This window comes from Muntiacus reevesi, chromosome X, assembly GCF_963930625.1.
Source record: "Muntiacus reevesi chromosome X, mMunRee1.1, whole genome shotgun sequence".
NCBI classification, from domain to species: domain Eukaryota; kingdom Metazoa; phylum Chordata; class Mammalia; order Artiodactyla; family Cervidae; genus Muntiacus; species Muntiacus reevesi.
In genome coordinates this window covers 63,573,202-63,584,140 of record NC_089271.1, presented here as the reverse complement: position 1 = coordinate 63,584,140, position 10,939 = coordinate 63,573,202, and positions in this window count along the sequence as shown.

Here is a 10,939-nt window from a genome sequence, read left to right as displayed (position 1 = left end):
ATTCCCCTCCCTCTTGAACCTCCCTCCCATCTCCTTCTCTACCCTGCCCCTCTAGGTTGATACAGAGCCCCTGTTTGAGTTCCCTGAGACATACAGCAAATTCCCATTGGCCATCTATTTTACATATGGTAATGTAAGTTTCCATGTTACTCTCTCCATACATCTCACCCTCTCCTCCCCTCTCCCCATGTCCATAACTCTGTTCTCTATATCTGTTTCTCCATTGCTGCCCTGCAAATAAATTCATTGGTATCATCTTTCTAGATTCCATATATATGCATCAGTGTATACAATATTTATTTTTCTCTTTCTGACTTATTTCTCTCTGTATAATAGGCTCTAGGTTCTTCCACCACATTAGAACTGATTCAAATGCATTCCTTTTTGTGGCTGAGTATTATTTCATTGTGTATATGTACTACAGCTTCGTTACCCATGCATCAGTTGATGGACATCTAGGTTGCTTCCGTGTCCTAGCTATTGTGAACAGTGCTGCAATGGACATTGGGGTACATGTGTCTTTTTCAATTTTGGTGTCCTTAGGGTATATGCCTAGGAGTGGGATTGCTGTGTCACATGGTGGTTTTACTCCTACTTCTTTAAGGAATCTCCATAACATCTTCCCTGGTGGCTGTGTCAATTTACATTCCTACCAACAGTGCAAGAGGTGTCCCTTTTCTCCACACCCTCTCCAGCATTTATTGTTTGTAGACTTTTTGATGATGGCCATTCTGACCGGTGTGAGGTGATATCTCATTGTAGTTTTGATTTGCATTTCTCTAATAATGAGTGATGCTGAGCATCTTTTCATGTGTTTGTTAGCCATCTGTATGTCTTCTTTGGAGAAATGCCCGTTTAGGTCTTTGCCCCACTTTTTGATTGGGTTGTTTTTTTCTCTGGTATTGACTTGTATGAGCTGGTTGTATATTTTGGAAATTAATCCTTTGTCAGTTGTTTCATTTGCTATTATGTTTTCCCATTCTGAGTATTGTCTTTTCACCTTGTTTATAGTTTCCTTTACTGTGCAAAAGCTTTTAAGTTTAATTAGGTCCCACTTGTTTATTTTTGTTTTTGTTTCCATTAGTCTAGGAGGTGGTCATGGAGGATCTTGATTTGACTTATGTCATTGAGTGTTCTGCCTATGTTTTCCTCTAAGAGTTTTATAGTTTCTGGCTTTACATTTAGGTCTTTAATCCATCTTGAATTTATCTTTGTGTATGGTGTTTAGGAAGTGTTCTACTTTCATTCTTTTACATGTTGATCGCTACAACATCTTAAGCAGTTTTCAAACTTAGAAAATTTAACTTTGAAGCAATACAATTATCTACTGAAGTCACTCATTCAAAATCCACATGTCCCCAAACTGTTCTTTGTCACTATATTTTTAATTCTGCTTCCAATCAAAGAACATGCATTGCATTCAGTTTTCGTGTCTCTTTAGTGTCCTTTAAACTAGAACAATTTCCCAGACATTTTTTGGTCATGTGTGACATCACCTTTCACTGTTTAGTATGATACTGATGGTGGGCTTGTCATATATGGTCTTTAATATGTTGAAGTATGTTCCTTCTATACCCAGCTTGTTCAGCATTTTTATCCTGAAGTGATGTATTTTGCCAAATGCTTTTTCTTCATATATCAAAGTGATCATATGATTTTAAGTTTTCACTTTTTAATGTGGTATATCACACTTACTGATTTAAATAGGTTGAACCACCCTCGCCTCTCAGGGATAATTCTCACTTGGTCATGGTATATACTTCTTTTCATGTGCTTTTGAGTTTGGCCTGCTATTTTGTTAAGAATTTCAGTGACATCAGTGACATTAGTCTATAGTTTTCTTGTAGTGTCTTTCTCTGACCTTGGTATCAGATAACACTGGCCTTGTGAAATGAGTTCAGAAGTATTCCACCCTTTTTAGTTTTCTGGAAGAGTTTGAGAAAGACTGGCATTAATTCTTCCTTAAATGATCAGTAGAATTCACAATTGAAACCACCTGGTCTTGGCCTTTTCTTTGCTGAGAGGTGTTTTATTTTGCCTTCACTGATTTGATCTCCTTACTCATAATTGGTCTGTTCGTATTTTCTATTTCTACATGATTCAGTCTTGGTAAAGTGCATGTTTCTAGAAATTTATCCATTCCTAGATTTCTAGTTTGATGGTGTATGACTGTTCATAATTGTCTCTCACAATCTTTGTATTTCTGTGGTGTCATTGTAATGTCTCCTATTTCATCTCTGATTTTGTTTGAACTCTTTCTTCTGAGTTAATCTAGTAACAAGTTTGTCAATTTTGTTTACCATTTCAAAAAGCCAGCTCTTATTTACATTGATCTTTTCTATTCATTCTCTGGTCTCCATTTCAATTTTTTTTCTTCTCTGATCTTTGTTGTTTCCTTCTATCTCGAACTTTGCACTTAGCTTTTTCTTTTTTTCCCTTATTCCACAAGGTTGTTTATTTGGTAGCTTTCTTGTTTCTTTTTTTAAAAAAATATAATTTCATTCCCATGTATTTATTTTTGGCCAAGCTTGGTCTCCGTTGATGTGCAGGCTTTTCTCCAGTAGCAGCAAATGGGGGCTCCTCTCTAGTTGTGGTGTGCAGGCCCCCGGTTGCAGTGGCTTCTCTTGTCGTGGAGCACAGGCTCATAGTTGTAGTGCACAGGCTTAGTTGCTCTGCGGCTTGTGGGATTCTCCCAGATCAGGGCATGAACCTGTGTATCCTGCATTGGCAAGCAGATTCTTTTCCACTGAGCCAACGGAGAATCCCTCTTTCTTGTTTCTTAATGTATTCATTTATCATTATAAACTTCTTTCTTAGACCTGCTTTTGTAGTACATTGTGGTTCCGTTTTCATTTGTTTCGAGATATTCTTAAATATACCATTTTACTTCTTCTTTGACCCGTTAGTTGCTCAGGAGTGTGCTATTTAATATCCAGATATTTGTGAATTTTCCAGCTTTGTTCCTGTTACTGATTTCTAGTTTCATGCCATTGTACTCACAAAAGATACTTGGTGTGGTTTCAATCTTCTTAAATTTAATTAGAGATATTTCAGGAGCTATCATATGATCCATCCTGGAAGAGGTTCCATTTGCCCTTGAGAAGAATTTGTTCTGCTGCTGTGAGATGGAATGTTGTATAATTCTGTTAAGTCCATCTGGGCTACAGTATGGTTCAAGCCCATTTCCTCTTTCCTTTTGTTGATCTCGTGTGGGTAATCTATCCATTGTGGAAGTGGAATATTCAAATCCCCTATTATTGTCGTGTTGTTACCTATTTAGCTGTTCAGATCTGTCAGTATTTGCTCAATATACACAGGTGTTCCAATGGTGGGTGGGTATATATTAATATTCACAATCCTTGTATCATCTCGATGAACTGACACCCTTTATCATTATATAATGACTTTTTTTTGTCTCAAATTACCATTTTTGGCTTAAAGCCTATTTTGTCTGATATTGGTGTGGCTACTCCTGCTCTCTTTTGTTTACCACTTTCATGGAATACCTTTCACCATGCCTTCACTTTGAGCATATGTATGAGCTTAAACCTGAAGTGAGTCTCCTGTAGGCAGCAGTGCAGTTGTGCACAATTTTTCAATGTTTTTTTTTTTTAATCCATCCATCCACTCTATTCCTTTTGCTGGAGAACTAAATCCAGTTACATTTAGAGTAATTATCGATAGGTAAGATTTTAGTACTTAATGCCCCTGTCCCTTTTGGGGACCTAATTAAAATTAAATGCTTCTGCACAACTCAGCAAACTATAAGCAAGGTGAAAAGACAGCCTTCAGAATGAGAGAAAATAATAGCAAATGAAGCAACGGACAAAGAATGAATCTCAAAAAGATACAAGCAACACTTGCAGCTCGATTCCAGAAAAATAAATGACCTGATCAAAAAGTGAGCCAAAGAACTAAAGAGGCATTTCTTCAATGAAGACATACAGATGGCTAACAAACATATGAAAAGATGCTCAACAGCACTCATTATCAGAGAAATGCAAATCAAAACCACAAGGAGGTACCATTTCACGCCAATCAGAATGGCAGCTATCTAAAGTGTACAAGCAATAAATGCTGGAGAGGGTGTGGAGGAAAGGGAACCCTCTTTCACTGTTGGTGGGAATGCAAACTAGTGCAACCACTATGGAGAACTGTGTGGAGATTCCTTAAAAAACTGGAAATAGAACTGCCATATGACACAGCAATCCCGCTGCTGGTCATACACACTGAGGAAACCAGAATTGAAAGAGACATGTGTACGCCAATTTTCACCACAACACTGTTTTTAATAGCCATGACATGGAAACAAGCTAGATGTCCATCAGCAGACGAATGGATAAGAAAGCTGTGCTACATATACACAATGGAATATTACTCAACCATTAAAAAGAATACATTTAAATCAGATCTAATGAGATGGATGAAACTGGAGCCCATTATACAGAGTGAAGGAAGCCAGAAAGAAAAACACCAATAGAGTATACTAATGCATATATAGGGAATTTAGAAAGAAGAAAGAGTAACCCTGTATGCGAGACAGCAAATGACACACAGATGCATTGAACAGTCTTTTGGACTCTATGGGAGAGGGCGAGGGTGGGATGCTATGGGAGAATGGCACTGAAACATGTAAATTATCAATGTGAAACGAATCGCCAGTCCAGGTTTGATGCATGATACAGGATGCTCGGGGCTGGTGTACTGGGATGGGGAGGGAGGTGGGAGGGGGGATCATGATGGGGAACATATGTACACCCATGGCAGATTCAGTCAATGTATGGCAAACCAATACAATGTTGTAAAGTAAAATTAATTAATCAATTAATTTAAAAAAAGGTGAATCATCATTGTAAAAGTCAAGCTGGCAGATACCTCAAGAGGACTAGGGAGGAAGAAGTGATTGGATTGGAACAAAAGGGGGGTTCAAACCTACAGATCTGTTCTTCATCTGCATCTGAGCAGTACTTACCAGGCCTTCACTATTGCACAAGCACAAGGGCACCAAGAACAACACAGTCATTCAAACACTCGGAGGGCCCAGGAACTGGGATAGTTACCCAGGGATAGTCAAGGTGGAAAAACTGGCAGCCGCAATGTGCTCGGCCAGATCTGGGCAATGCAGGTGAGAGTTACCCCACATTAAGTCAGCTGAGTAGCAGCCTTTATTGCACCTGCAAGCATAACCCACTGTTATGACACAAGGGAAAATACAAGCCAACTGCAGGGATTAGGACTTGGACATCTTTGGGCAAGATTACTGTGCTCACCACCCCAGGCTCCCTCTTCAGGACTCACCTAGTCTACCTTCTTGGTTTGTGCCAATCTCCCTCAAGAGTCCAGAGAGAGAGGTAGACCTGGGGCTGGTGCTGGTGGGGTGTGGGTGTGATGCGGAGGGAGCATCTTCCCAGGTGTTGGACAGGTAGCAGAATCAGGCAGGTTGGGGCCTAGGGCTCTCCAAAGCAGCTGTCACTGTTTCCCAGGCTGGAGAAGGGGCATGAGTGGGAAAGGCAACAGGTGTGCCCTGAATGAGGCCAGGTTTCTTCATTCCTCCTACCCCCTGGCGCCCAGATGGATTTCTTTAACCTATGCCTCAGGCCCTGCCACAGATTTCCCACTGGAAGTGGAAGGCTTGGGGCTGAGTCAAGGCCTGTGATGTCTATGTTTCCAGCAACATTATAGTGAGGTAGTTGGTCTGAACTGTGTGCTCAGAGGAGGGAAGGGAGCCTGGCAAAAAGTGAATGAGGGGTTGTGTTCACGCCCTTGCACCTCCACTTCCCTGAGCTTCTCTACTTCCTCACCCTGGTGACCAAAGTCCCGGGTCCCTCTCTGCCCAAGGGTGGTGCTGATGCTGGTGCTGGACTTCTCCCCGGGCACAACTTACCTACGTGTCTCGGTGGCCAGAACCTCAGCTGGACGGTCTCTGCCAAATTAACTCACTCGGACAACAGCGAGATGTGCCACACCACCAGGCAATAAATACTGAATCACTGTAAATTAAGTGATCAAGCCCACCTGCTCTGGGGAGGGGTCTGAGTGGAAGTTGTAAGTCCCACCCGTGTTCTTTTCTGACCCTGAGGTCTGCGAATGTCCCAAACCTCGTGCTCTGTCCACCTGAACTCATGCCATGAGCCCCGGAAGGAAGTCACCATGAGAACATGGGGGAAGGGCGGACTGAAGTGCTCCCCATTGCTCAGTTGCAGTCACCCCTAACTCCCCACAAGTAAACCAGCTTACGGGAATGGGGGGGGCGCGGTTCTCCTGTTTCTAAGATGGGCAGCTATGTCCCCGGTACCATTTCAATTTTCACTCATCCACACCCTCAGCTGTTGGCAGACACCACAGAATTGCAAGTTAGGATGCAGTGCCTCCTCCAGTGACTCCAACATTTTGAGATGTCCTGTCCTGAAGTTTGGTGAACTGCATCCTCCCCTTCTATTTTGGGAACGTGACAACACCCCTTGAATAAAGGCGATCTGACCCTTGCTTTGGCTCACTCAATGCCTTACCGGATCTGGACCAGTCTCTTACTTCCATTACTGCCTGAATCACATCTTTCTGCCTTAAGGGGCATTAACTCTGATGACTTTTATTCACAGAGAGATGCCCAGGCACAAGCTTTGAATGTGCTACCTACCATCATACCCTCTTTTGTGAAATAAAACCATGGTCTTTCAGGAAGGGAGTCAGGCAGAACCTACCCTCACTTCACTCAAATACAAATGTGTCCCTCTGAGTTACAGGCTGACACAGCCCTGGGGTCTTGGCTAAGAGAAGGAAGTCCTCCCCAAACTTCAGGGTGGGGGGGGGGAATTGAACATGGATTTCACTCTGTCTTGGGTGCCCTAACAAGTAGTCTGGCAGACTGAGCTGGGACACTCCGGGAAATAGCATTTGCAGGAAAATCTATGTCATGGGGCTGATGGAACAGTATTTGATGGAGGCCCTGTAAGAACACAGACTTACCAACCATACTTGTCATAGAGCCTGACAGGCCCCTTTCCACCCAAGACCAGAGAGACATCCAGGCTGCAGGAGTGTAGGCTGGTCAGCTGGCTAGGGCAGGGAGGATATGAAAGCTCCAAGGACTGGACCATCCATCTCTAGCTGTCAGGGTGCAATTGCCCCATATTGGCACCAGACGCCTCTCCTGACTTCCAGCTCAGCAACTAACCTGAGCTTTTCTCCTGTGTTCCCTGTACCTTCACTCCTGCTCCCCAGTTCACTGGGTCCAAGATTCATCCTCATGCCCTTTACTGAACCCGAGGAAGTGGGAGCAAAAGTTTTGGTGCCTGAGTCTCAGGGGTGAGTGCTAAACAGGAGAGGGGGAGAGTATGCAGGTTCCTGCTTGCAAGCTGGTACTGGGGGGTGGGGTGGGGATCCACTGAGAGGGTAGGGCCCAGGAAGGGGGAAGATGAGCAAACCTGTGCCTGTTACCACCTGCTTAAGTAAACATGCAGGCAAGGTCATGGATGACAAGCCAGCGGAGGGATCGAGGGTGCTCTGACAGGAAAGCAGAGGGGTCAGGGTAAGCAGGACAATGAGTGCAGTGAGGGAAGGGTGAAAGACTGGAGCTCTGTAAGGGGGTCATGAGTTCCTTCCGACAGGGAAGCAGAATGGCAGCAATGAATGGAAACTGCTAAACCCCAGAGGAGGGTGTTTAGAGAACCAGAAGAAGGCCCTCAGGCAAAAGGGAGGACATGCCAATGTGGCCAGACAGAGCCAACACAGAACACAGACTCGGGGGCTCCGCTTGTCTGATGGCCTGGATGGTAGCAGAGGCTGACCCAGAGTCCCCAACACAGATTCCAGAGGTACTATTCTGGAAAATGTTCTGAGGTGGAACAGCTCTCCAGCAGACCTCCTCCCACTCCTTTAACCCCTACCCCCCAGAGACAGGGAAGAACACAGAACATGAGAAGTCCTTTAATCAAACAATGATGTGACACTGGGGTAGAGAGGGGGCAAAACAAGGGGCACAGGATGCCCTGGTGGAGGCAGAACGAGAGGCAGCAAGCTTGGCCGCAGCTTGCAGGCCCCAGAAGTAACAGCTGCTCCTCTTGCAGGAAGATATTGGGCTCAACCTGTAAAACAGTAGAGTCAGGGAAGAGCCTCAGGCCACGGCCAGCCCACAGTCCTGCTCAACAGCCAATGTTGTGGGAAGGGGTATGCAGTGTGTAACACTCACTTCAAACGATCTGGAACTTGTCAGCCAGGTACCACTTGGAGGCTGCAACAGGGAAAGGCATAAACAGGTGCTCCAGACAGAGGAACACAGAAGCCCGAACCCCTGTCCCCGTGGGAAACCACCTAGCCCTGCAACCTGAAACACACATACCCCCAGCCCCGATGCAAAGAGCTCTGGGCCTGATCACTCCCCACTACCGGAATTAAATGTGGAGCCATTTCCTAAAAGGAAACATAATGTGCCAGCAGCTCTCAAGCTTGGGGCCACACCCGAACCTTTCAAAAACTGTCTCGCAAACAATCCAACAAGACCCTTAAAGACCACAACATATCAACAAGGCATCTCTACAAGTCCTATCAGAAGGAGCTGTCTAGGACTCGTGTGGCTGGCAGAGTATGCACGCAGTCCACACAGTACTTTGCTTTTTGTCCGCACACCCAGCTGGACATGCACCACATGCTCCAGGGACAGGCTTGATAGGTTCTCCTCCCCACAGGAATGCTGAGCCCTACGAGGCCCCCTGCACCTGCAGCCCACCTCACCCCAAGGGCCCACCCCACTTCTGCACTAAGAACCCGCTTCTCTCTGTCCCTGGTTCCTCATACCAAGTTGCTCCTTAAGGTCATCTATTTCTCTCTGTAGCACCAGACACTAGGCCAGTAGACACAGGAGGAAGAGAAATGGTTAGTATACACCCGCCTCCCCTCTCCTCCTCCTCTCCTCTCCCCCAGGCCCTCCATCCCAAAGCCAGGTGTCTAGACTGGCAAGCAAAAGACGTTCCTCAGTGGAAAGGAGATGGGCTCCCTCCCTGCGGTGTGGGATAGGATGGGGGTGGGGGACCCACACATGTCAGTTGAACTTGGACCCAGATCCCACAATGGGGTTTGCGTGTGCATATCCAGGAGCCAGAAGAAGCATTACCCGAGGACAGCCCTGTCTTCCAGGTGGCTGTGGCTGCCTTTTCAGTCTTGGGGAATGGTCAGTTGGTTCCTGGTCACCTGACAGGGAAAGGACACACAATCCAGCTTCCCAGGTACCCGGTGAGGTGGAAAGGCCCAGGCCGGGTCTAATGTAAGGTGAGGCAGTACCACCCTCTGCTAGCATTGGACGTCCCCTGCTCTGCCCGGCAGGCAGCCCAAACCTTCTCTCTGGGCCTGCCCCTCCTATTCCTCAGGGGCAGCGATTTCACCACAATGGTCACCAAAGACTGTGGTTCTGGGTTCCAGTCTCCCAGAGCAGCAGCCACAGCCAGCACCTGGGAGACCAATGTGGGCAAACAGCACTTCACAGAAAAGGTTATTTGCATACAGGTCGAAGCCCAGACTAGCTGTTGGAGCACTGCCACCGATCACCCCTGTCAAACAAATCCCACACAGAAGGTGATGGGACCAGGTCCAGCCCTGGTGACACCCTGTTTCTCATGGGAGAAGCGGACTGGGAGCAAGGTTGAGCCCCCAGAAGAGAGAGGAAGAGTCAGAGACAGAGGTTTCTGCCCTCACCCCTGGCCCCCTCCTCCCACATCATAACCCAGGACACTCACCTGAGGGGCCAGGCCCTCTGGGCCTGACCTCTCCCTTGTTCATGGCCACGGGCTCTGAGTTTCCTGAATCCTGTGTGCCTCTGATGTTGTGGTTGGTGCTGCTGGGTTCTCCATGATGCACCCATGGAGAAGATGGCCATGGCCTGTCAGTGGTCAGCTAAAAACAAAGATTTCTCACTGATCTGGAGTAAGGATGTGTGTATGCACACGCGTGTGTGTACCAGTGCATTTATATGTCTATGCCTGTGTGTGCAAGCGCTCATGTGATTCAAGACAGAGCTGAGGCAGGGAACTGGAAAGAGAATTGAAAGGCTGATCTCTTTAGCACATTCTCTGTCAGTCAGCCCCAGCAGGCAGAGCTGAGCTTGGGACAGCAGTGTGGCACTGAGAAAACCTGGGGCCCCTGCAAGGAAGGCTTGGGGAACAGCTACAAAGTAGGATTCAAGATAGTGATGCGTCTAAACACCGAAGTTCTGTGAAGCTTTTAGAGGGTCCCCTCAAATCCATTCAGCTACCAGTTCTCCCTTCCACTCCAGCCCCAGCTTCGTGGAGGAGGCTGGAAACAGGCCAAGGGTGGAAAGCCGAGCCCAGCACACCCAAAGTGCTACCTTAACGTTTGTCCCTAGTAAAAGGACCCCAATCAGGCATCCTAATGACCCAGTGACCGAGGGCCACCCAATGGCGACCCCTGAGGGATAGAGAGAGGGACAAGGGGTGAAGACCTGTGCCCTGGGGAGGGTAGGAGGCGTAAGAGTGGGGAGAGAGGAGGGGCCTGGCCTACTCACTTGGCCCTTTGGGAATGAATCTCTACTTGGGTCGTTGTCTTCTCCGGACACCACCATTACTGCCACCGACTCCTGGGCCCGCCTAGCCACGGGTTTCTTCCCAGCGACGGTGTGCTTGGACTCTTCCGCCTCCCAAGGGACCAAGGCATACTTCTTGGACCTCCCGAGGAGCGGGATGCCGGAGATTGCGGGGAAGGTGGCCGGTTCCAGGGGAGTGGCCGAGATTCTCTGCCCCCAGGAAGGGAAGGTTCTCCCCAAGGCAGGTTTGGAGACGCCCCCAAGGGATTTCTTCTCCTGGACCCCCTTCCTCCTAGGAGTGGGCCGCAGCCCGCTGCCGGTAGAGGAACTGCAGTAGCTGATGTTACTGCTACTCCCGGGTAGCTGGGCAGGGTGCTCCCCGTCACCCAGGGCGCATTCTGCATTTTC